The sequence below is a fragment of the Orycteropus afer genome, unplaced genomic scaffold, assembly GCF_000298275.1.
Source record: "Orycteropus afer afer isolate SDZICR_OR568_19922 unplaced genomic scaffold, OryAfe1.0 scaffold00350, whole genome shotgun sequence".
Lineage (NCBI taxonomy): Eukaryota > Metazoa > Chordata > Mammalia > Tubulidentata > Orycteropodidae > Orycteropus > Orycteropus afer.
Window position 1 is genome coordinate 2255806 of NW_006921937.1, and position 23690 is coordinate 2279495.

The 23690-nt window shown below is 37.6% G+C and overlaps 1 protein-coding gene across 1 annotated transcript in view; it reads left to right on the forward strand.

Moving 5' to 3' along the window:
* FER (FER tyrosine kinase) overlaps window positions 1-23690 on the forward strand; it is a 627157-nt gene that overhangs the window by 457002 nt on the left and 146465 nt on the right. The gene's annotated exons all lie outside the window — the stretch shown is intronic.

Consider the following 23690-nt stretch of genomic DNA (forward strand, 5'->3'; position numbering starts at 1 on the left):
TATATATATGGATATGGATATATGTATATAACAAAACATTTGCCATTTCAACATTTTGACTCATAACTTTAATGAAACAATTTTAATTGGTTCTTTGCACATGATAGTATACAAAGTGAATTTTAATTTACTAATTGATGCTTTCTGGGAGCTTATGATAAAAGATCTAGAATACTCCATATAAATGACTTTGAAAAGACCATATAAATAATAGCTTCAATTTTTTATATAAAAATTAATGAAATATTTACTGTTTGTAAAAATAAATTTATATGGGTTTGTGAAGAGGTGCAGGATGCATTATTAATTTTGATTTGAGAGTATTGATAAAAATCATCTTTTAAATCAAGAGGGAGGTAATGCTTAAGGATTTTAAGTCTGAATAATGGAAATACATTAGGTGGTAAGCTGTAAGGCAAGGTTATTCTATTTATTTGTTAGAGTTTGTAACAAGAAAGTTCTTACTATTCCAAATACAAATAGACAAGATCTTGGCTCAAGGCAGAGAATGGAGACTAAATGATAGAGGCAAGGATTATAAATTTGACATTCAGAATAAAGTACATACTCCACAAATTATTCTCAGGTTGGAAGAGAGAATTACAGAGGAACTCCAGCCTTATTAACAAACAAACGAACAAAAAAACGTATTCCCATCTAGTCGATTCAACTCATAGTGACCCAGTAGGATGGACTTGAACTGCCCCATATGGTTTCCAAGGATGTAAGTCTTTATGGAAGCAAACTGTGCCTCATCTTTCTCCCACGGAACAGCTGGTGGGTTTGAACTACCGAACTTTTTGATTAGCAGCCTTAACCACTGCACCGCCAGAATGCCTCACCTTATTACTGTTGTTGTTGTTGTTATGTGCTAGCCCATGCAATTGGAAATGTCTTGAAAATTAATAGGGGGAAGTAGAATATAGGAAAATCCTTAGAAGTAGTTAAATGCCTGTGTGTGTATGTACGAATGTGTATATATATATGTACGTGTGTGTGTGTGAGTATATTATATGTACACACGAACATAACAGTGCTACCGTCAATCTTGAGTATAGAAAGAATCTGTGCTCGGTAATGGGAGTGGAAGACTTTTATAGTTAATAGAAAAGAACATCTTGCAAAGTATTCAAAGTAGACCATGTTAAAACTGGGATCTCAGAAATGGTAGTTATATAACCACCACATTCTCGTTTTCTATTGCAGTGAACTTCTGGGTCTAGAATATACCTGAGCCATTTACCCAACCCCTTAAGTTAACTGATTAAATTTAGAAAGATTGAGCAGTTTATTCAAACTCCTACAGTTAATTAGTGACACAGTTTAGATGAGAAAAGAAAATTACACGTTTATATAGTAAAACCCTATTAAAGTTAATGTTACAGACATAAAGTGTTTATTTTTTCCTTTAAATAACTAGAATTGTACTGCATGTGTGGTTCATACCTCTTTCCTGAAAGTACTTGTTCTAAGAAAAACATTTGAGACTAAACTACTTTACTGATGTCTTTACTTCCCCCTTAGATTTGAGAACATTCAACGTAATTGAGAACCTGTTCCATGATGATCTGATTAAGAGGAGTATCTGTTTATGACCAAACTTCCTGCTTTTAGAGCATCATAGGTGGTTTTAGCACAGACCTATATCCTAATGGAAAAACTTCAGATAAGGCTCTGGTGTTTATTTCATATTTTAAATGAGTTTAAAGAAAAAGGTGTTTTCAGTATTGTTGTTGTTGTTGTTGTTTGCCATAGAGTCGGACGGACTCATAGTGACCCCTCCTTGGGTTTCCGAGGCGATATCACCACAGAAGTAGATTTTCCAACCTTCCTTCTGAGGAGTGGCTGTTGGGTTTGAACCTCCAGCCTTCTGGTTAGCAGTCAAATACCTTAGGCACTATGCTACCAGAGCTGCCAAATTTTACATTTTCCTCTAATCAATAACTTACTTGAATATTCTTCAGCAATAGTGCTAGTTTAAAACATTTTTGTTAACATGAAAATATAAACAAATGCAGATGAGTATTTGAGTCTTGGTACTTGGTCTGGTTTGATGACTGTTTACTTCTGAAGAGCTCTTTCTTTGTTTTAATTTAGGCTTTAAATAAGTGAAGGTGCTCTTCCTTTGTCTTCCCCCCATTGAAATCCTGCTCCATCCCTCAAGGCCTTACCTTCTCTCTCTAATCCCATGAGTCAGAATAACATACTACTTGTGCCTCTACTCAGCTGTTCTTTCACTGTCTTTTATTATAATTTCTTGCTGAAATTTCTGTCACTTACTAGATTAAAAATAACTGGAGGACAGGGAATGTACTTCTAATCTTAAATTAGTCGGCCTCAATTTATCTGGAATTCTATGCAATCTAATTAATAAGCTGTACTTTTAGTCTTATATTTCTATTCTAAAGTCCATTGTTCTTTCCTTTGTTCCTTGATAGAACTCCCTAACCCTGTTAAATGTATTTAAAAAAAAAAAAAAAAATCCTGTGTGAGACGGCGAGAAGAGCCTCACCATGTGACTTGAGAGGCTCACGCACTCCACAGGCTGCCAGCAAGCTCAGCCACGGCCCTCCTCATGCAGAGAATTTTGTGTTCCTCACCATCTTGTCTTGTCAAATACATGTTCTTTCAGGATATACTGGCTGCTGTAGCTAAGAGAAATCTGATCTCTAGGCAAAATACATGTATTCAAGACCCAGGCCTGCTCCTGTATTTTACATTCTTGGGAAAGGCTATTAATATGTGTTGTAATATTGTTAGGTGCTATGGAGTCGATTCCGACTCATGGCAACTCCACATGCAACAAAACAGTGCCCTAGTTCTATGGTGACCAAAGAAGAGTTGATGCTTTTGAGTTGTGGTGCTGGCGAAGAATGCTGAAAGTACCATGGACTGCTAAAGAACTAAAAGATCTGTCCTGGAGGAAGTACACCCAAAATGCTCCTTGGAAGCGAGAATGGCCAGACCTCGTCTCACCTATTTTGGTCATGTTGTCAGAAGGGACCATTCTTTGGAGAAGGATGTCATGCTTGGTAGGGTGGAGGGTCGTCGAAAGAGGGGGAGGCCTTCAACAAGATGGATTGACATGATGGCTGCGATGATGGGCTCAAGTATAGCAGGGATCATGGAGCTGGTGCGGAATCAGACACTGTTTCGTTCTGCTGTGCATGGGGTTCCTAGGGGTCAGAAACAACTTGAGGCACCTAACAACAGGAAGTTCTGTGGTAGGAGCTGTGGTAGCGTAGTGCCTAAGGCACTTGACTGCTAACCAGACACTCCTTGGAAGGAAGATGGGCCAATCTACTTCCGTAGTGATACTGCCTCGGAAACCCAAGGAGGGGCCGCTATGAGTCGGGTCCAGCTTGACGGCATATAACAACAAGTTCTGATCCAGCCCCACGATCGTTGCTGTGCTTGAGCCCACTGTTGCAAACACTGTGTCAATCCATCTTGTTGAGAGAGTTCTTCTTTTTCAGGGACGCTCTACTTTACCAAGCATGCTGAATTAGTCCCTCCTGATTATATGACCAAAGTACCAGAGATGGAGCCTCACTGTTCTCCCTTCTAGAGAGCATTTGGCTATACTTCTTCCAAGTGAGAGTTGTTCATTCTCTTGGAAGTCCACAGTATATTCAATATTCTTCACCAACACTATAATTCAAATGCATCAATTCTTCTTCTGTCTCCCTTATTCATTGTCCAGCTTTCACGTGCATATGAGACAACTGAAAATACCATAGTGTGGGGGAGGCGCAGTTTAGTCTTCAAAGTGACATCTTTGCTCTTTAACACTCTCAAGAGGTTTCTTTGTAGCGGATTTGCCTAAGGCAGTGCATCATTTGATTTCTGAAATGCTGCTTCTAAAGGTGTTGATTGTGGTTCCAAGTGAGATGTGATCTTTGATCATTTCTGGATTTTCTGTGTGTCTCATGATGTTGCTTATTGGTCCAGTTGTGAGGATTTGTTTTTTCTTTATTTCAGGTGTAACCCATACTGAAAGCTGTAGTCTTTGATCTTCATCAGTAGGCATTATTAGGAGGATTAAGAAGGTTAGGGTAGTTAGATATAGTATTCTGAGGAGGGTTAAATGAGAAAATTTATGTGACAGCACAAGTAAACTATTGAGCACATGCAGGAGACCATTAATATTAAACAAAATGCACTGAGGGTTTTGCCTCTTAGGAGAATGGGAATTTCTCCCTATCCTAAAACTTGGAATTGAAAATCTGAATAACAAGATATTTCTAAAATAACTCTATTTACTGTGCTTTTTTAAAATGTGCAGAAAGGACGGGGGGGGGGGTGGCATCCTTTGACTTCCTCTAACTTCACAAGAGGGAGATAGAATCATCATCAACAGCCCAAGGCTTGTTCTTGTAAGGTCAGACATACTCCCACTCTCCAGACTTTTTCTAACTCTCACACCAATCATCCTTCCCATGGCACTCACTACTTCTTTGCTGGGTTTGATAATTTGTTGCAGTGGCCACCCAGAACTCATAGACAATACTTATGATTATGGGTTTATTAGGGAAATAACAGGCTACAATTCAGGTTCAGGAAAGCACTCAGGATACAGTTCTTCCAATAAGACAGTCTCCTCTCTGCTGTGCCCTCAGACCTGCCTCTGCCCTGCTTGGGTAAGTATTACAAAGCCCTTTTACCTCTGCCAATAGGTGCACCTAGGTGCATCTCTCTACACCAGCAAGTCTCCTGCCCAAAGGCACTCAGCTTTCTTGCTCCATAGGCCATCAAGGCCGCCACACTGTCTCATGCCTCTTGGTTTCACTGCCGCTGTCTTTCAGCCAGGGTGTCTTACTTGAGGGGTCTCTGCCATGGTGTCTCTGCTGAGGAGGTCCAGCGCAGGGATATTAGGTCCAATGACATGCTCCACTTCACCTTCAGCTCGTCTGTCTTGATGGCAGTGAGATCCCATTTTTGCCTCTAGGAAGGCTCATTTTAAGCCCAGAAGGATATCAAAACGAATGATCCTCAAATTAGATTTCTACACACCTTATTTGCATGGTTCCACCCAGTAATCTAGTGAGAGAGTCACAAAGACTATGGCTAGAAAACCCATACCAAGTACTGCACCACAAAATGTCAGTAATCTTATTATATGTTTACCTCTTACAGATCAATTTAAGAATTTAATCTATTTGAAATGTCATCCATCCTAGGAAATTTTTAATTCTTCTAAAATCTTGTACTGAAGATGAGGAATTATCTTTTTTATCATGAGCTGTACATCATTGTGGAAATCTGTCAGACTTATCAAAATACCTACTTTTTACTCTTTTATTCTGAATACTAAGCAATGTAACTTCCTGTTCTTATTGAAAAATGGTTAAATTATCTTGAAGCGAGTATTGGAGGTGGAAAAATAAGTTATGAACCCATATTGAGGATTTCCTTTAGTGTTCTTAAGGAAATAATTTACATATGACATCCTTGAACCTATAAACATAAAAACCTACTTACAACCTGAAGTTCTATGGAAAATAATCAAATGCTTATTTCACAAAGAAAGCTCTTCATATATTGCAAGCAGCTTTAAAATCACTTTAACTATTTTCATTTTTTACCTCCAGGAACAACTTTATTTAACTTTTACATACTATATGTAACTTGCCTTTTATATTTTCACCCACATTCTTGCAAGAACTTGAAAAGGAAAGGATCATGCAAGCAATTTCAAGTCATACCATTAATGATATTCTGCCACATCTCCATCAAACCTTAAATCAGTATTCTATGACTATGTTGATGTGGTGGTTAAAAGGCCTGGCAGTTAACTGGAAGTTTAGTGGTTTGAACCCATGAACCACTCCGTGAAAGAAAGGTATGATAGTCTGCTTCCATTAAGATTTACAGCCTTGGGGACCCTGTAAAAACTCCAAACTCACTGCCATCAGGTTGATTCTGACTCCTAGCAGCCCCTGTTGGTTTTCCAAGTCTGTAAATTTTTATAAAAGCTGGCAGCCCCATCTTTCTTCTGCAGAGTGGCTGGTGGGTTCAAACCACTGACCTTTTGGTTAGCAGCCAAATGCCTTAACCACTACACCACCAGAGCTCCTTGGTAACCCTATTCAGCAGTTAAACTCTGTCACATGGGGTTGCTATGAGTCAGAATTGACTCACTGGCAATGAGTATGGCTTTCGTTGTTCAAAAGAGCCCTGGTGCCCAACAGTTAAACACTTGACTGCTAACTGAAAAATTGAGGTTTAAACCCACCTAGCAGCTGTGCAGGAGAAAGACTTGGTGATTTGCTTCTGTAAAGATTACAGCCCAGAAAACCCTATGGGGTAGTTCTGCTCTGTCACACGGGGTTGCAATGAGTCACAGTTGTCTCAATAGCACCCAAACAATAACATTGAACAGCCTATAAATCAACTTGATCCTATGCAGCTCAGTTAGTTCCCATTTTAACCACAGCATTATCATGATTGGCCAAAAGGCTTGCCTGAAATCTAGCTGCATTATGTTTATGGCATTCTTCTGATCTACTTTTCTTAATAGTATATATTTTAAAAAAAATTTCTAGGAACGTTTTTATTAAAGTATGTTGAGAGATACTTTTCCACATATGTCTCGTATTCCTACACATCTTACTGGGTATGTCAAGAATGCAAGACCCTGGCTGATCTTGACCTGGACCATTTCTCAAGGATATGTTTACAGTGGATAGCTTTGAGAGATGCAGCAATGTTTGCCTTTGAAACGAATAGGCTTATTTAATTCCTGAACTGGGAGATTTCCCAGTCTCTGAGTTCCTTTCCCATAATACAACCTGCATGTTCAAAGATTCATCTCAGCTCGTCCACAACCTTCTTGTGGACTTTGGTACAAGGGTAACTGACATAGCATAAGGCCTGTGCTGCTTTCTGAGATGTGAATAATAAAATCCTTTGTCTCTAAGCCTGTACCTGTGCTTCCTTTTAAGAGCTTTATATTTTAGATCTATAAATCATTTGAAATTCATTTTGTTTATGGTGTGAGGTAAGGTTTGAGGTTCTGTTTTGTAAATACAGTTATCCAGTTCTTCCACAACTACATCTGTGTGTGTGTGTGTGTGTGTGTAAACTTTGTATTATGATTTGGGTGAAAGTTTACAAAGCACTCAGTTTTCCATTGAACAGTCCATACACATTCTGTTTTGTGACATTTACTGCAATCCCCACAATGCAGCAGCATTCTTCCCACTCCTTTCCAGCCCCCAGCACTTCTTTGTCCTTCCTTTCCATCCCTTCCTGCCTTCTGAGTTCTTTCCTGGGCACAGGCTGCCCTCTTGATCTCATATAATTGATTGTTCTAATGAGTGCATACTCTCCTGGTATCATTGTTTCCTTTTTATACCTGTCTATCATTTGGCTCAAAGTTGAGCCACATGGGTTGAGTTGACTTCACAGCTTCAAGAATGTATAAGGGCCATAATCTTGGGGATTCCATGAGTCTTCATCAGACCATTAAGCCTGGTCTTTTTATGATTTTCAGTTTTGTTCCACATTTTTCTCCTGCTCTGTCTGTAACCTGCTATTGTGATCTTTTGCAGAACTATTAGCAGTAGTAGTTGGGCACCATCTAGTTCTTCCAGTCTCAGGGTAATGGAGGCTGGGGTTCAAGTAGTCTATGAGTCCTTTGGATTGTTTCCTTGTGTCTGTGATTTCATTATTCTTCTTTGCTCCAGATGGGAAGAGAACTATAATCACAACTTAGGTGGCTGTTCACAAGCTTTTGAGAGAATTACCATCATAAAAATAGAAGTCAGATAAGTTTAGTTCCCTCCTCTATAATAAGCTAGATTATATTATCTCCAAGATCTTTTCTCCTGCTGACATTCTAAGAATTTGTGAAAGTTGAGTATAGCATCTGTCATAGAAGTTCACATAATATCTGGCAAGATTATAGCTATTGACCCTTGAACAAGCAAGTTAAAAATGCTGTGAAATGTACTCTTTTATTTCATAGGTCTGTTATAATTTTATCAACTTAAAATCTTAAAAATCATCTGCTAAGGAAAAATGCAAAAGGTTCCTGCTATTCTGCAGAGTTAGCAGAGCAGGCCATTAAGGAACCTTGTCTGAAAAGACTGATGTCATATATTAGCCCAAATTGGGAAAACCACATGCTCAGCTCTGAATTTGAGTTAGTTATGTTACTTAGGTAGCAAGCTGTTCAGTAAGTGCTTCTTTAGAAAAAAAGAAAATGAAATCAGGAAAGTTAGTATATTCTGAGAGTCATTTACAATTTTTCAGTCTTTCATTTTCTTCATCTTTACCTACAAACTGACCCATTTCTTGCTTATTACTGAGTCTCTTCAGATCTACTTTTTAATCTGTTTCTGTAGATAGTTCTTAGTATGAGTCATCATCACTTCGATCAAGAACTAAAGCCCTCTCCTCGTTAATCTCCCTTTCTATGCAATCCATGTTTTATAAATATACTTTACATGCAGTTCCAATATCCACTGCTTCAATATTTGCATTGGTCCTTTCCTCTTCAGGAATCTTTATGGCTTACATCCTATTGTATAAAATTGATTCTGTGCTTCAGAATACATTGCAATACAAGTTGAGTCAGCATTTATTGTTTATGCTTATCATATAGGATTTTATTTCCTTATTTTTGGTGGACTAACAGCCACAATTTCCATTACAGCTGCTTAAAGAGCAAAACTTTTTTTAAAAATAAGAACTCTGAACAGTGACATAAATGGAACCCAAAAAATACTTCTCCATAATTCAATTTTTTTTAATTCCTTGCCTATTTTTAAATGTATAATAAAGTACAACTGAACCAAACCAGCTTCTTAGAAAACAAACTGATACCCTAAAAAATGCCTTACCCGTACACCACTAGAGCTCCTTGATTAGTTCCACAGAGACCCATTAATACTAAAAGAACAAATAAGATCAAATTTCAATAGCATGGAGTATCTACAGCCTTTAAGAAAGAGCTATTGTTGAATAAAACCTTGTATCTTGTTAAAAGTTGTGACTGCATGCAATAATAAGCACTTCTGTTTATTGAGTGTTTTTACTTGTTCCAGATATTTAATGTACATTATTTTCTGAAATCCCAAAACAGCCTTATGATATAGCTATTATTAGATCCATTGGGAATCTTTTGAGCTGCCAGAACAGCAAATATTAAAAAAAAAAGAGATTTCATTGGTTCAGTTAATTGAAAATCCTGGAGGGACGGTCATGTTTAAGAGTTTTTTGATCCAGTGGCTCAAATAATGTCACCAAAGACCATCTCTTCCCTTCACTCTTCTTTAAAAAAAAAAAAAAATAGTATTTTATTGTGTTTTTGGTTGAAAGTTTACACAACAAATTAGTTTCCCATTTAACAGTTTCTATCCAAATTGTTCAGTGAGGTCGATTACATTTTTAACAAAGTGTCAACGTCCTCATTATTTCTCTTTTGGTTGTTCTGTTTTCAATAATCTAGTTTCCTTCCCCCACTCCCCACCATCTCATCTTTGCTTTAGAGTAAATGTTAACTGTTTGGTCTCATATAGATGATTTTTTTTTTTTTTTTAAAGGAGCACAGTACTCACAGGTGATATTGTTTATTTTATGAGCCAATCTGTTATTTAGCTAAAAGGTGATCTCTAGGAATAGTTTCAGTTCAAAATTTAAAGAGTATCTCAGGATGATAGTCTCAGGGGTTCCTCTAGTCTCTACTGGTCTAGTAAATTTGGGCCTTTTAAGAATTTCAGTTTTGTTCTACATTTTTCTCCCATTCTGTCAGGATCCATCTATTGTGTCTCTGATCAAAACAATTGGCAGTAGTAACCAAGCACCATCTAGTTTTTCTGGTGTCATGGTAGATGAGGCTGTGGTTCATGTAGACTAGTTTCTTCTTTAATTCTTTGGTTTCTTTCTTTCTTTTTTGTTCCAGATGAGGAGAGACATGTAGTTGTGTCTTGGATTCTCTTCATTCTTCTCTATTTTCCATGATTATAGCTTCATCCTAAGGCTTGTACTCCTCATTTACTTTCAGTTGTAGAGAACACTTCTTTCCTGGTACCCACTGCCATCTAGTCTATTCCAACTCTTAAGGACCCCATAGGGCAGAGTAGAACTGCTCCGTAAGGTTTCCAAGGCTTTAAATCTTTTCTCATCTTTCTCCTGTGGAATGGCTTGTGGGTCCACTTCTTTCCTTGTACTTCTCTCAAAAGAGTAAGAATGTTTCTTTTTTCCTTCAAGTATCTCCTTTATCTCAGTGGCCTGAATTAAGCTGTGTGTCTGTGGATGATGACAATGATTAATGTTCTCAGTTGCTAACCAAAAGGTTGGAGGATTAAATCCACCCAGTGACTCCTTGGAAGAAAGTCCTGGTGATCTACTTTCAAGAAATCAGCCATTGAAAACCCTGTGGAGCACAGTTCTATTCTGATACACTTGGTGTCTTCATGAGTGAGTTGACTCAAAGGCAGCTAGTTTACTGGTGTGCCTACCCTTGAACCAATCAGTTCAGCAGGGGAATAAACTTAACTGATTGGCTCGAGCTAATTCAGGTCTACCCTTAGCGTTGAGGATGAGGCTAATGCCTTCCAAAACAAAAGAGAGACAGTACCCTGAAGGGAACTTGAGATGAGTTAAGGGAAAATAGATATTATGTGGCAAATGAGCAGTCCCTACTATAACTCTTCCTCATTTTATATGCAAAATAGCATTAATAGTAACAACAGTAATAAATAATAGTAGTATTGTGGATACCAAGTATTAGGCACATGTTTAGTGCTTTAAATACATTTTTATCTTCAAAACAATTTTGAGAAGCATTAAACAACTTGCCAGAGGGCAAATAGTTAATCAGACTTAGGTCATTCTGAGTCCAGTTACCACACTCTTTTCACAATGTCATGCTGTCTCCCAAGTAAGCCAAGAATTGGCTATAAAAAAATACTAGGTATTATCTTAGAAATTCATCATTGTAGAATTCTAGAAAATGATCCATCTTGTCCTGGTTTAATGTACAATATACTGAAACAGAAGTAAGCCTCATTAAGGCTTGTTCATCACCTCTAAAGGAGGAGTTATTTATCTTGCTTTATCCACTTTCAGCACTAAATCTTTACAAGAGTGGTTAGGTTAAAAAAAAAAAAAAAAACCAAACCCGCTACCCTTGAGTCTATTCCAACCCATGGCAACCCCATGTGCTACAAAGTACAACTGCATTAGCCTCATCATCAACACTAAGGGTAGACCTGAATTAGCTTAAACCAGTCAGTTAAGTCCATTCCCCTGCTGAACTGATTGGTTCAAGAGTAGGCACAGCAGTAAACTAGTTGCCCTTGAATCAACTCTCTCATGGAGACACCAAATGTATCAGAATAGAGCTGTGCTCCATAAGGTTTTCAATGGCTGATTTCTTGAAGGTAGATCACCAGGCACCAACCAGATTTTCTTGGTTTTAATCTTTATGGAAGCAGGTTGCCAGAACTTTCTTCTGCCATGCTACTGGTTAGGTTTGAACTGTCAATCTTTAAGTTAATTGAGTACAAACCATTTGTGCCATCCAAAGAACAGAGTACCCTATTCTATATGCAAATACATACTTATACCACATACATATATATACAAATGTATACACATATATTGCATATATTATTATTGTAGATATCACACATTCTATGACAGTTTCTTTAACTTCGAACAGGCAATCCCTGATTTACGATGTGTTCAAATTATGATAAACCACACTTAAGACCATCTCGTGTTTTTTGTACATCTTATCATTATTTGTTGTTGTTGTTGTTGTTATGTGCCATTGAGTCGGACCCGACTCATAGCGACCCCTCCTTGGGTTTCCGAGGCAGTATCACTACAGAAGTAGATTGCCCAACCTTCCTTCCAAGGAGTGGCTGGTAGATTTGAACCGCCAGCCTTTTGGTTAGCAGTCAAGTGCCTTAGGTACTACGCTACCAGAGCTCACATCTTATCATTAGTAATGTGTATATATGTATGTGTTAAAATATATCTGTAAGTTCGTACATAATCTTTCCAACCTCCGAAGACAAAATTAATGATCAGATTCATATATAAAGATACAGATAATAAAAGGGAGTAATAATGAAAACTAAAAAAATAAAAAAGTTCTGACTGATGTTTGAACCAACTTATAATGGAGTCATCAAAATGGAACCCCACTAGAATTTGGGGACTACCTGTACTTCATGAAAATGACCAAAACAACAAGTGGAGAGAGAGAGACACAGTGTCCTCTCATCTCACAAAGAATAGTAAAGAATGTATCATCTGATATCAGTCTCCCATTCCTCTTCAGTTAATGTTGATAATCCTTAATTATTTCACCTAAGGGAATATTTCGGACAATTCTGACTTACTTATTTTTCTGGGTGCGTTACCTTTGCCCCATGCCCTCTTTCCAGAATAATTTGCTTCTTGTTTCAGGGTTTTACTTGCATTTGCTCAAGGCTCAGGCTTTGAGTACTGAGTGAAATTACTTAATATGTATTGAAGACCTTGCTTCTCTCCAATGTTTTCTAAGAAGCTGATTAGGGCTTATGAATGGTGTAGTTCTTTTACTTTACCTGATCATTCTATCTGTGGCTTGACTAACTATAAATTAGAAATAAATTTAAAATTGACTTTCCTGGATTTAATGATTTGAAATAAGGAATTCATCTAAGCTAGAAATATTGTTGGAGAAACTACAGGACAGTCAGATATCCCTTTCTCTCTTTGGCTGTGTCACAGTATTTGGACATAGCTGGATATAGCTCTACTTTGCTGGTACTTTAGCTTTATTGACTTTGTGTCACTTTTTACACTGCAGTTTTTAATGGTATTTAAATGTATTACCTTTTCTTTGTTTATTAACATGTATGTGTTTGTTGATTTATAGTCTTTGCCATCTAGGATTACTTCTTTGAATATCATTTTTGAAAATGATGTAATTTTTAAGGTAGTAGTATTATAGAAGTATCAAGATGAGGTCAGAGTCTTATTTGGTCTTAGTTTTTTTTGTTAGAATTTAAAGAATTTTATGACATCCATTCAGTGCCATTGGTTAGAAATTGAGTGACATTCTTTTCTAAATATTTCTTTAACATTTAACAATTAACAGTTACTTAAAAAGCACAGTTTAAACAACTAAGGAAAGGGTAGGAAAAAAAATTAGTAAAATCAATGAGAAATGGCCCTTGCCTTCATGGATAGTTTATAGGTTGCAAGAAGATGGACATGTAGTACACCATTTATTCATTCATTCAAGAAATGTGAGATAGAACTACATGTCAGACACTGTGGCATGTAGTGGGTATGAGAATGTCGGTATGCAGCATCAGAGGCACAGTTTTCTTCACAGGGTTTTTCAGTCAGGAGGGTGAGTATACTCAGAGAATTATATGAAGGAGTACATTTTAATAGAGCAGGAGGTGAATGGAGAAATGCTGAATGTGAACTAACTTTGGAGAGAAATAATATCAGAATTCCCAGAAGGACACTTGGATCATGTTATATGCTACTTTTAAATCAAATTGCAGAACAGATCTTTTATTTGATAATTATACCACAGTTTAAACAGAATGTTAAATGGTTTCAAGAGGGTGTATGTTTTCTAAAACAAACTATAGACATCTAAGGAAAGAATTTTTATATATGAATACTGATCCAAGTAATAACTTGAACTAAATAATGATTTCAAGTACTTTTTTTTTATTGTGTTGTAGATGCAAATTTATATAGCAAAATTTGTTTTACATTCAACAGTTCATGTATATTTGATTTCACGCCCCAATTACCATTCCCAACTATAGTACACTCTCTTCCCCTCCCGTCCCTGTGACTACCCCCTCCCTGTGCCCTTCTTAACTATGTACTCCTGTCTCTCTAGCTTTTCCTCCTTGTGAGTGCTGCCCTTCTGATGCCCCGTGGCTGATTGCTCTAAGGGGTGTATCTCCCTTTACAGTAGGTGGGTGCCCCACCCTGGGGTGGATGTTCTACATGTAAGTCTTTCTACTGTTGGGCTGAGAACCAATCCTTGGGAGTGAGTCCAATCCTAGGCCCAGAGGGTATCCCGGGGCCATAGCTTTGGGGGTTCTACCAGATTCTATCCTACGAGTAATACTGGTCATTTTTATGTTTTTGAATTTTGTTCCACATTTTTCCACCCACTCTATCCAGAATCTCCAGTTTTGATCTCTTTCTGAGTGATTGGCGTTGGTAGCCAAGCACCATCTAGTTTTCTGGTCTTGAGGTCCATCATATCCTTGACTAATTGTTTCCAAATGGCTTTGATTTTCTTCACACTCTTTGCTTCAGATGAAAGGAGACCAATATTTGCATCTTAGATGGCCCCTTGAAAGCTTTTAAGACCCCAGTTGCTACTCACCAAGTAAGTTGTGGAACAAGATTTTTATGCACTATGTTGTGTCCATTGACCTTGTTGTCCCCCAATACTATGATCTGGAGTCAGTAGCCTCGGTGATTCTCTCTCTCAAGGTGTTTGGCTGTTTCTGAGAGATTCCTCCAACTCTGTCTTCTGTTGCTTCTATAATGAGTGTGGCTGATTTTGTATCACTGGTACCTATGTAAGATTATCTTCAGCTAAGTCTGTCCTTGGTCTAGGTTACATTCCTGCTCGTAAGCCCCCATCTTGATTTCAAGTACATTTTAAAAGATATTTTGGTAATAAAGTTGAGACCTTAATGACGTGGATCCAGTAGAACTTTTGAGACCTTCATTTACTAATGTGGTATGAGTCAAAATGAAAAGAAACAGCTGAAAGTATCCATTAATAATCAGTGGAATGTATGAAGTATGAAACTATGAAAATTAGAAGTTGTCAAAATGGAATGGAATACATAAAGATTGATATCCTAGGATTAGTGAGCTGCAATGGACTAGAATTTGCTAATTTTAAATACAGCAATCATATGGTCTACTATGCCAGGAATGATAAAGAGGAATGGTGTCATATTCATTGTTAAAAAGAACATTTCAAATCAATATTTGGTCAAACTTCATTTCTCTTTGGTGATAGAATTTTTTATCAAAGAATAAACATTTTTAATTTTAGTAATTATATTAAGTTTCACATTAAGTATAAGGACAATAATTTTCAGCACTAGATTGCTTCTCTGGTGACTACACATTCATGAAGTGAAACAAATGTTCACTTCTACCATTTTAAATAACATCACTAACCATTTTGCCCATTGTTGTTGTTGTTGTTGTTATTATCTTCAACTACTGGAAATAGTTGCCCAGTCTCTAGCAATCATTTTAACAAGCTTTTTGCTTCTGTATTTTTAGATGAATAATTTATAACTGTAAGGAATTACACCTCTAAAGTATTTTTGTAATACTTGTTTCAGTTAGTGTGAGTAAAATGTGTTGTGGGTACCTCAAAAAAAAAAAAAAAAAAAGGCATTTCAAGATCTATACTGAAATACAGTACTGTCAGTTGTAGGTTAGTATCTATTCACCTACAAAGAAGACCACTAATACTACTATTATTCAGATTTATTCACCAACCATTAAAGGTAAAACTGAAGATATTTTTACCAACTTCAACAGTCTGAAATTGACCAAACATGCAATCAAAATGTATTGATAATTACTGGTGATTGGAATGAGAAAGTTGAAAACAAAGGAGCAGCATCAGTATTTTGAAAGTATAGCCTTGGTGACAGAATTGATGCCAGAGATCACATGATAGGATTTTGCATGACCAAAGACTTATTCCTCACAAATACCTTTTTTAAACAATATAAATGGTGACTATGCAGGTGGACCTCACCAGATGGAATAGACAGGAATCAAATCAGCTACATTATTATCCATTATTCATATGGTAGATTAAGTTGAAACCAAAGAAAGTCAAATCAAGTCTATGAGAGCCAAAATATCACCTTGCATATATCCCACGTGGATTTAGAGACCATCTAAAGAATAAATTTGCTACATTGAGCAAAGTGATCAAAGTCCAGATGAATTGTGGAATGAAGTCAAGGACATCATACCAAAAAAAAAGCAAAGGTCCATAAAAAGATAGGAAAGGAAAGGAAGAGAAGACTGAAATGGATGTCAGAATAGACTCTGAAACTTGCTCTTGAGCAAAGAGTATCTAAAGCAAATGGAAGAAGTGAAGTTAAAAGAGCTGAATAGATTTCAAGGGGCCACTCAAGAGGACAGAGTAAGATAGTATTATGAAATATACCAACAACTGGAGTTGGAAAATCTAGGGGAAGAACATGCTCAGCATTTCTCAAGCTGAAAGAACTGAATAAAAAATTTGAAGTCTCAAATTACGATATTAAAGAATTATATGGGCAAAATATTGAATGATGCAGGAAGCATCAAAAGAAGATGGAAGGAATACACAGAGTCGCTCTACCAAAAAGAATTGGTCAGTGTTCAGCCATTTCAGGAGGTAGCATATGATCAAGAACCAATGGTATTGAAGGAAGAAGTTCAAGCTGCACTCAAGGAGATGGCAAAAAACAAGGCTCCATATATTGATGGAATATTCCTTGAAATGTTTCAACAAATGAATGCAGTGCTGGAGGCACTCACTCATTTATGCCAACAATCTGGAAAATGGCTACCCGGCCAAATGACTGGAAGAGATCCATATTTGTGCCCACTCTAAAGAAAAGTGATCCAACAGAATACAGAAGCTATTGAACAATATCATTCATAGCACGCACAAGTAGAATTTTGCTGAACACAATTCAAAAACAGTTGCAGCAGTACTTTCGACAGGGAGCTGTCAGAAGTGCAAGCTGGGTCCAGAAGAGGACGTGGAACGAGGGATATCATTGCTCATGTCAGATAGCTCTTAGCTGAAAACCAGCAATACCAGAAAGATGTTTTCCTGTATTATTGACTATGCACAAACATTCAACTGTGTGGATCCTAACACATTATGGGTAATGTTGCGAGGAATGGGAATTCCAGGATACTGAATTGTGCTCAAGAAAACTGTTCATAGACCAGTTGGCAGTCATTCAGACAGAACAAGGGGCTACTGAGTGGATTAAAATCAGGAAGGGTGCATATCAGGGTTGCATTCTTTACTGTGATTATTCAATGTGTATGCTGAGCAAATAATCCATGAAGCTGGACTATATGAAGAATGAAGCTGGACTGTATGAAGAATGCAGCATCAGGGTTGGAGGAGGAATCATTAATAACCTGCAATATGCAGATGATACACCCTTGCTTGCTGAAAGTGAGTATGACTTGAAGCATTTACTGATGAAGATCAAAGACTGCAACCTTTATTGTGGATTACACATCAACTTAAAGAAAACAAAAATCCTCGCAACTAAACCTATAAGCAATGTCATGATAAGTGGAGAAAAGATTGAAGTTGTCAAGGATTTTATTTACTTGAATCCACAATCAATGCCCATGGAAGCAAGGAGTCAAGAAATCACATGACATTGCATTTGGCAAAAGTCTGCAAAGGACCTCTTTAAAGTGTCAAAGAACAAAGATGTCCCTTTGAATACTAAGGTGCGCCTGACCCGAGCCATCTTATTTTCAGTAGCCTCCTATGCATGTGAAAGCTGAACATGAATAAGGGAAACCAAAGAAGAATTGATGCCTTTGTATTGTATTGATGAGGAATAGGGAAAATATCATGGACTACCAGAAGAACAAGCAAATCTGTCTTAGAAGTACAATCAGAATGCTCCTTACAATTGAGAATGGTGAGACTTCGCCTCTTTTAATTTGGTCATATTGTCAAAATGGACCAATCCCTGGAGAAGTATATATTCTAGGTAAAGTAGAGAGTCAGTGAAAAAGGTGAAGATCTTCAAAGAAATGTATTGACACAGTGGCTTGATGGTGGGCTCAAGCATGGCAACAATTGTGAGGATGGTGCAAGACCAGATAGTGTTTCGTTCTGTTATACATAGGGTCGCTACAAGTCAAAACCGACTTGGAGGTGAGTAACAACAGCATAAAGTTGAAAAATTAATGGTTACTTTTGCTATTTCCTGTTGCAATTACATGGTATGTTCAGATTTTTAAATTAAGCTTGATAGAAACTATTTCAGTAATCATCCTAGTAATCTAGTACATTTGATACTCTCTTAAAACAGAAAAAAAGCAATTCACCTGATATTGCTGAGTTTATTTTTAAAGAATAAAGCTTACTGATTTTGTAAATTGTTATTAGGTGGGGTTGAGTCATCTCTAGCACATAGCAACCTTATTTAATACAGAACGAAACACTGCCTGGTCCTGTGCCATCCTCATGATCCTTGCTATACCTGAGGCCATCATTGCAGCCACTATGTCAATCCTCCTTGTTGAGGGTCTTCCCCTTTTTTGTTGACCCTCCACTTTACCAATCATGATATCCTTCTCCAGGAAATGGTTCCTTCTGACAAGATGACCAAAATAGGCACGATGATGTCTGGCCATTCTCGCTTCCAGGGACCATTCCCACTGCACTTCTTCCAGGATAGATTTGTTAGTTCTTTTAGAAGTCCATGGTACTCTCAACATTCTTTGCCAATACCACAACACAAAAGCATCAACTCTTCTTCATGTCCACCTCTCACATGCATAAGAAGCAATTGAAAATACCATGGCTTGGGTTAGGTGCATCTTAGTCTTCAAGGAGACATCTTTGCTCTTCAGCACGTAAAAGAGGTCTTTTGCAGCAGATTTGCCCAATGCAGTATGTTGCCTGATGTCTTGACTGCTGCTTCCATTGGTGTTGATTGTAGGACCAAGCAATGTGAAGTCTTTGAGAACTTGAATCTTTTCTCCATTTATCATGATGCTTCTTATTTGTCCAGTTGTGAGGATTTGTGTTTTCTTTATTGAGGTGTAATCAATACTGAAGACTGTAGTCTTCAGTTTTCATCAATATGTGTTTTAAGTCATCCTCGCTTTCAGCAAGCAAAGTAGCAAAGTTGTGTCATCAGGTATTGCAGGTTGCTAATGAGTCTTCCTCCAATCCTGATGCCACATTCCTCTTCATATAATCCAGCTTCTCAGATTATTTGTTCACCATACATGTTGAATAAGTATGGTGAGAACATACAACCCTGACACACTCCTTCCCTGATTATAAACTATGCAGTGTCCCCTTTTTCTGTTCAAATGACAGCCTCCTGGTCTCTGTACAGGTTCCTCATGAGTACAATTAAGTGTTCTGGAATTCCCATTCTGCTCAGTGTTACCCATAATTAGTTATGATCCACACAGTCAAATACTTTTACATAGTCAATAAAACACAATTAAACATCTTTCTGGTATACTTTGCTTTCAGCCAAGATCCATCTAGCATCAGCAATGATATCCCTCATTCCATATCCTCTTCCGAATCCAGCTAGCAGTTCTGGAAGTTCTCTATAAATATACTGCTGCAACCATTTTTGAATTATCTTCAGTAAGATTTTACTTGCATGTGATATTAATGATATTGTTTGATGATTCCCACATTCTGTGGGATCCCCTTTCTTTGGAATGGGTACAAATATAGATCTCTTCTAGTCAGTTGGCCAGGTAGCTGTCTTCCAAATCTCTTGACATAGCCAAGTAAGTGCCTCCAGCATGGCATGTTTGTTGAAACATCTCAGTGGGTATTCCATCAATTCCTGGAGCCTTGTTTTTCACCGATGCCTTCAGTGCAGCCTCAACTTCTTCCTTCATTGCCATTGGTTCTTGAGCATATGCCACCTCCTGAAATGGATGAACATAGACCAATTTTTTTGGTACAGTGACTCTGTGTATTCTTCCATCTTCTACTGATCCATCATTCAATATATTGTCCATAAAACCTTTCAATATTGCAACTTGAGACTTAAATTTTTTGCTCAGTTCTTTCCACTTGAGAAATGCTGAACATGTTCTTCCTTTTTGGTTTTCTAACTCCAACTCGTTACACATTTCATTATAAAAATTGACTTTTTCTGCTTGAGTAGCTCTTTGAACTCTTCTGTTCAGCTCTTTTATCATGTCATTTCTTCTATTTGCTTTAGATACTCCACATTCGAGAGCAAGTTTCAGAGTCTCTTCTGATATCCGTTTTGGTCTTTTCTTCCTTTCCTGTCTTTTCAGTGACCTCTTTCTTTCTTCTTGGTTGATGTTATTGATGTCATCCCACAATTCCTCTTGTTTTCAGTCATTGGTGTTCAGTGCATTAAATCTGTACTTTCAATGGTCTCTAAATTCAGGAAGGATATAATCAAAGTCATATTTTGGCTCTGTGGATTTGTTTTGTCTTCAGCTTCAGATTGAACTTGCATACGAGCAGTTGATGGTCTGTTCCACAGTCAGTTCCTGGCCTTGTTTTGACTGAGGATATTGAGCTTCTCCATCACCTCTTGCTAAAGATATAGTCAGTCTGATTCCTGTGTGATACATCTGGTGAAGTCTATGTGTATAGTTACCATTTGTGTTTTTGAAAAAAGGTATTTGCAATGAATAAGTGTTTGGTCTTGCAAAATTCTATCATGTGGTCTCCAGCATTATTTCTGTCACCAAGGCCATATTTTCCAACTACTGGTGATTCTTTGTTTCCAACTTTTCCATTCCAGTCATCAGTGATAATCAACACATCTTGATTGCATGTTCAGTCAATTTCAGACTGTAGAAGTTAGTAGAAATCTTCAGTTTCCTCAACTTTGGCTTTGGTGGTTGGTGCATATATTTGAATAATATCATATTAACTATTCTTCTTTGCAGGTATATAGATATTATCCTACCACTGGGAGCATTATACTTCAGGACAGATCTTGAAACATTCTTTGTGATGATGAATGCCATGCCATTCCTCTTCAGTCTGTCATTCTTGGCATAGTATATCATACGGTTGTCTGATTCAAAATGGCCAAAACCAGCCCATTTCAGCTCACTAATGCCTAGGATATCAATCTTCATGTGTTCCATTTCATTTTTGATAACTTCCAATTTTCCTAGATTCATACTTTGTACATTCTATGTTCCAATTATTAATGGATGTTTGCAGCTTTTTCTTCTCATCTTGAGATGTGCCACATCAGCAAATGGAAGTCCATATCATTAAGATCTGCTCTACTCTGAGTAGGCAACTTCCCCAGTCATATTTTGAGTGCCTTCTGAACTGAGGGACTCATCTTCTGGCAGTATATTGGACAGTGTTTCAGGGCTATTCGTAAAGTTTTCCAGGAATATGTCATACAGTATTTCACTGCTGTTTATAACGCTTTAATTGGCCTATTCTTTGAGAAGTGAATGGCCTCTTTCTTCTAAAGAGTCTGTCCTAGTCTGGAAGCTGCACTGAAACCTGTCCACCATGGATAACCCTGCTGCCATTTGCAACACCAGTGCCATAGCCTCCAGCCTCATAACAACACGCAAGCCACCACAGGATGGCAAACTGACAGACAAGTGTGTCTCCCTAATCCGTTCCAAACCAGTCTGCTCACTTCCAGGCCTCCATTAAAGCCACTCCAAAAGCCCTCAGTGCCTGCCTCTGCTTCTGGGCCGCCCCTTAAAGCTGCTTCCAAAAGCCCTCAATGCCTGGCTCCTCTTCTGGGCCACACTTGAAAGCTGCCTCCAAAAGCCCTAGGTGCATGGCTCCGCTTCCAGACTGCCACTTAAAGCTGTCTCCAAAAGCCCCCGGCCCACCTAATTCTCTAGAAACAGTAAATGGCCCACCTAGATTTGTGTGACACTTTCTTTGTGAATAAGAGAAGAGGCTAGAATAAGAGAACATTATGAAGAGATTTAGGCAGATGTTTATTTTGTAAAGAAAAAGCCATTAAGCCTTCACCTCTAGAGCTTTTCTATTTTAGGATGCCTAGATCCCTGTTGAAGAGGGTGGAAAAGTTCAGGAAATGGTAATTAACATGCTCCTCTGTCTTGCAGAATTTTGGCTTACTATCTGAGAGCCTTAGAGAAAAAGTAGGCATGACTGTTTCTAGAGAACATTTATTCCAATATAATTTAACTTTTCAAAAAAAAAAAAAAAATACGGTTGTCTTAGTTCTCTAGTGCTTGTATAACAGAGACACTGCAAATGGGTGGCTCTAAAAAAAGAAATGTATTTACCCCCAGTGTAGGAGGATAATAGTCTTAATTCAGGGTGCCAGATCTAGAGGAAGGCTTTCTTTCTCTGTCAATGGGTCCTTGGTAATCTTCATATGGTATGGTGTCTCTCTGCCCCATCTCTGTTTTCACTGCTTGCTTTTTAAATCTCTTTTATATCTCAAAAAAGATTGACTGAAAATATACCATAAGCTAACCCTGCCTTATTAACATAACAAAGACAACCTGTTTCCAAATGGAATTATAAACACAGGCATAGAGATCAGGATTTACAACACATATTTTGGGGGGACACAATTCAGTCCATAACAACTATACACTATAATCTAACCAATTAAAAAGGAGAAGTAATCAAACTTTGGGAGCTCTGGTAGCGCAGTGCCTAAGGCACTTGACTGCTAACTAGAAGGCTGGCGGTTCAAACCAACCAACCACTCCTCGGAAGGAAGGTTGGGGAATCTACTTCCATAGTGATACCACCCCGGAACCCAAGGAAGGGTTGCTATGAGTTGGATCCAGCTCCACAGCACGTTTTTTTTTTTTTTTTTTTTTTTAATCAAACCATAGCTTAATGCTATATTAAGAATGAAAGGAGACTTTGAGGCTATTGTATTTCATATTAAGGAGCTCTGGTGGCGTAGGAGATAAAGCATTGTGCTGCTAACCAGAAGCTGCTCAAACCCACCAGCTGCTCCATGGAAGAAAAATCGAGTAGGCTGCTTCTGTAAAGATTTATAGCCTCGGAAACCCAATGAGGGTCCCTGTGAGTTGGAATCGACTCAATAGTAGTGAGTTTTTTTCTTTTTTTTTTTTTTTCGTGTGATAGTGCTAGCCGTATGTGGCTCACAAAACCAAACTCACTGCCATGGAGTCGGACCTGACTCACAGCGACCCCCACCTTGGGTTTCCAAGGTGGTGTCACTACAGAAGTAGATTGCCCAACCTTCCTTCCGAGGAGTGGCTGATGGGTTTGAACCACCAGCCTTCTGGTTAGCAGTCAAATGTGTTAGGCACTATGCCACCAGAGCTCTTATATGTGGCTAGTGAGCATTTGAAATGTGACTAAGGCTTCCAAAAACTAAATTTTAAATATTATTTAATTTTAATTAAAAAATTGATACTTGATTCAGTTATTGAAAGCTTTCAGGCATGTTTGGAACAACTTAAATTTGTAAATCGGGTTTTTCAAATGTAAATTTTATGAAGTCTAAATATAAATCACATTTCAGATGAGAATCTAAATTGAGATGTACTACAAGTGAAACATATATCAGGTATCAAAGACTAATTATGAAAAATGGTTAAATATTTCAGTAATAATTTTTTATGGGTACATGTTAAAATAATGTTTCAGATATATTAGGTTAAATGAAATATATTGTTAAAATTAATTTCACTTGTTTTTACTTTTAGTAATGTGGCTACTAGTAAATTTAAAATTATTATGTGGCACACATTGTATTTCTCTTGGGCCATGCAAGTTAAGGAGTATTTCTAAAATATCACTGGCTTCCATGTGATGCTTAAAAAGTAATCTGGGTCAACAACTAAATCATCAAAATCATAGCTTCCCTCCTTCCCTCCATGGCACTATTATCAATGATGGTGTTGCTGGTATAGTCATATTTTCAAGCAATTACTACTAAATTTAATAG